The sequence below is a fragment of the Acomys russatus genome, chromosome 4 (assembly GCF_903995435.1).
Source record: "Acomys russatus chromosome 4, mAcoRus1.1, whole genome shotgun sequence".
NCBI lineage: Eukaryota > Metazoa > Chordata > Mammalia > Rodentia > Muridae > Acomys > Acomys russatus.
Genome location: NC_067140.1, coordinates 69,960,554 through 69,964,373, shown reverse-complemented (window position 1 = coordinate 69,964,373; position 3,820 = coordinate 69,960,554). Strand labels below are relative to the sequence as shown.

Sequence of the window (3,820 nt, the reverse complement as noted above, 5' to 3'; positions counted from 1 at the left end):
AAAATAAGCCACAACCAATTGGTTATTGTCACTTTGATCTTTAAGTGTATTGCAATTATTCAGGAACAGAAAACAATATTTGGTAACACTGCAACATGGCAAAAAATGGCCCTATTCTGTCACAAAGTTGTCTTTTGTTCATTAACCAGTTTCAAGTGAAATTCTATGCCCAGAAGACTGCAGCGGTACACTGAACCAATTAGCGTTTATGAAACAAATGCATAAACAGAAGGAAGACCCAATAAGTGAGGTGTATGTACCTTTCCCTAGGAAATTATTTAGATTATTCACCAGTATCAAAAGGATTTATTTAGGGCTTCAGATAACCCTAAGAAAGTCTGTTCTGGAACCCTCTGTGGATTCTGTGCAAATATAAGTTTGTGCCCACAACATAAATGTATAATTTAGGATGCATCACACATCACACTGCAGTGAGTGATTGCGGACAAACTAAAATGCCAGTGGGTAGCTGATGAGAAATAGAACAGATTTTGCTAATTACAAACATTAGTACTGAGAAGGAAGAGATCCAGTGTCTCGTCTGAAAGCTAAAGTACAACACGAATCCATCCTTTAAATTAATTGACTAATTTTCAGTTCTTTTAAATATCTAGAGAAACATAAATATACCTTGACACCTCTAGGCCGTACAACACACAACCATTCAACGTAAAGAATGGAGTTTATTTTAGCACTTCCATGGGAAATGATACTTCTTTCTTCTCAGGCAGCATGAGCATCTTGATTCTGGGAGGAGAGTTGCATGGTCATATAGAACTCATGAAAATACCAGGAAAGGTGGAAGGGGTCGGGAGAACTGAAAGAAGGAGCAGTAGTACTTGGGATCTCTTACATTGAGAATGCCCAGCAGTGTTTCCAAGGAGACACAGCAAGTTGGTTTGGAGAATTTGCCGTGGCTGTCGAAACAAACACAGATCATTTTAACACTGTGTGGCTAAAGAAGTAACACTCTGGAGGATGATTGGACTGGCCAAGAACATGTGATCATGAACAGGTGAGAATGTCTCAGGTGAAAATGATGACTTTTACAAAGGAAAAGTGCAGCTGCGCAGGTCTGGTTGTAGACAGGGTGAGATACCGGACTTGATACAACCCCACTCTTTCCTAAAGTGTTAACGTCCTGGTGGAGTAGTTGCTTTCACTCTTCCAGCACGTAGTCTGGCATTATGCAAGGGAACTGATGTTTGAGTCACTTCTGTAATCTCTTGACTTGACCTATAGTTTCTCCTTCTGCTTCAGTCATTCCCACGGCGCCCACTGTTCCCCATAGCATGGAGCCGCACCTGGACTGAATTGGAGAATGGAAGAAAACAAAGAACCACCTTAACGCAGATTTTTACTCAATATAATTTTAATTCTGCTTGAACTATTATTTGTAAAACAAGAAAGCACTGTTCATCGACACAGACATGTTTTACACTGTGAAAGACATTTTCCCGTGCATTTAAGGTTACAAGATCTCACCTCAGCTGTCGTCTATTGTGATCATGACAGGCTTTCGGTTGTCCTCTTTCCATCAAGGAATCAAACTTTTTCAGTGCCATATGTCCTCTCTGTTGTTTCTTTCCTGCTATTTAAAGCTCATTTCCCCCAAATCACACTGTTGATAGTCTTTAGAAGGCTCTTCCTTCTCATCCCCAGTTCTGTTCTCTGATTGATATACAAGTCCCTTGCCTAGGACACGGCTCAAATGAACTTTCTTTCTTTCTTTCTTTCTTACAAATGATTTTTAATTAAGTCTTTAAAAACAAACAAACAACCACCCAACCCTAAAACCACTTTAGAGAACATAAAATTGAGCAGTGTGCCAACAGCTAAGACCACCATGCCTCTAGTTGTGTTGGAAAGCTGCTTTAGCACTGCAGGCTCTTGTACAGCAGGGTAAGGTGTATCCTGGGACATGGAGTTCAGCTATTCTCACTGTCACTGCTGATGATGCCACGCATATGGGACCGGTCTGGAGGTGCTTGGCATGGCTGTTCCTCTTCTGGGTCCAGAGTTCGATGATGAAGCTCCCCTGGCGGAAGTTCCTTCCCCTGAAGGGCTCTAGGCATTTCGTCTTCGTGGTCGGCCTGAACTGCTGATGATGTTGATAACACCCAAGAAAGCCAGTTCAGCTGCCTTTTCCCGCTGCTCCTTCAGGGCCGGACACTTCTCCAATGAAGACTTGTGCTTCATGCCGAGAGCTTCCAGTCCAGTCCTGAGGACACTCAGGCACTCCTTGCAAGAGCGGCAGGAGCCCAACAGCTTCTTGTAGTTTCCATGAGCACCAGAAGCCCAAATATAAGCTTTAGTCTCACCACAGCTCCTGGTCCTCTCCACAGCGACAAGAGCCAGCCAGCCTTCTGGTCTGTGGGTTTTGGACTTGAATCTGATGAGGAAGAGGAACTGCATGCTCTGCCTTTCTCGGAGCTCTTCTTGGAAGAACGGTTCCTCCTCTCCTCTCTGGTACTCCCTCCTGCCTGGGAGTCACTCGCTTTGTCCTACCTATCACTCTCACCATTCACGCTGCCCTGAGCAGTTGCTTGCACCTGCATACTGTTTCCATCTTCCTCACTGCTTGCACTCTGCCTTCTCCCACTCTCAGGCTGGGTCCTGTCCTTGCTCTTTCTCTTTGCTGCCTTCTCTTCCTCCCCACTGCTGTCCCCACTACTCACCCCCCCCATCTCTTCCTCACTGTCTCCAAGGCCTCCAGTTAGCCTGGCAGTCCTGCTTTTCTGCTTATGCCTCATTCTCTCTCCTTTGCTGCCTCTGGACCTGGGCTCCCTGCGCTTGCGCTTGCTCCTCTTCACTGTCCTCACTTTCTTCGTGTGGTTTAGCACTTGTGTTGCTCTCCACCTTTGCTCCTATCTGTACACCTTCCCCCGGCCCCCCCCCATCCTCCCCCCCGCTGCTTTCACTCCCTTCCCTAGCCTGCTTACTTGCTGAGGCCTGGCATGCTGCTTGCTTCTTCTTGGCCCCAGCTTTCTTTCTAGCCCTAGCTTTCTGCTCTTTTCCCACATCATCCTCTTCCTCAGTAGTGTTCTTTTCCTTCTGGACCTCACCTGATCTGACAGAGCCCTCCTCTTCCTCCTCGCTGCTCTCCTCTGATCCCATCTTTGCAACCAGGCCTGTGTGTTGTTCTTCATCTGTGTTCTCAGCTGCTTTCTTTAAGGCTCTCCTTGGACATGCCTTCTTGGTCGTGCTGCTTTTTGTTGGGGATCCTGAGCAGTCCGGAGTGGATGATGTAGAGCTGGGTTCTGACTCTGAATTGAAGCAGAATGTTTTTCTCTCTGGGCCACTGCAGTGAGCAGGAGACCTCTTCACTTTGATAAATTCTAGTTTTCCTTCCCTTCCTTGGTACCAGCATCCGCCTGCATCTTCAGCAGCTCCTCCTCCACCATCCTCTTCCGTGCCTGCTTCTCCTCAGATTCAAGATGACCTCAACCCACTTGAGATAGGAATTTCTGTCACAGGATGGTGTGCGTAACCATGCTGAGGTCAGGGCACCCTCGGAAGAAGATGCGCGTGAATTCCAGCATCTCATCTCCCAGAGCCATTTTGCCCAACCGGGAATTGGTAACTCCCACCTCTTTTCCTTCCGGGCCACCTTCCTTGCCTCAAATAAACTTTTAATTACACTTCAAAGTTCCTGAAAAAAATGATGAAGTTCTTTTCAATGCCATTTTTCAAAAATGGTTTGTTTACAAAAGTGATTAGCACATAGGCAAGGAGTGGGTCTCTTTGCTCTTCTATATCCATGCCATGGGGGGGGGGGGGTTAACCTGGATGGATGCATAAACTCCTGTTATTTGCCCCA

General features: G+C 46.2%; 1 pseudogene; it reads right to left on the bottom strand.

The window, feature by feature from the left end:
* Nucleotides 1-1,928: 1,928 nt before the first annotated feature.
* LOC127188644 (HIRA-interacting protein 3-like) lies at nucleotides 1,929-3,560 on the bottom strand (annotated as a pseudogene).
* Nucleotides 3,561-3,820: the final 260 nt, after the last annotated feature.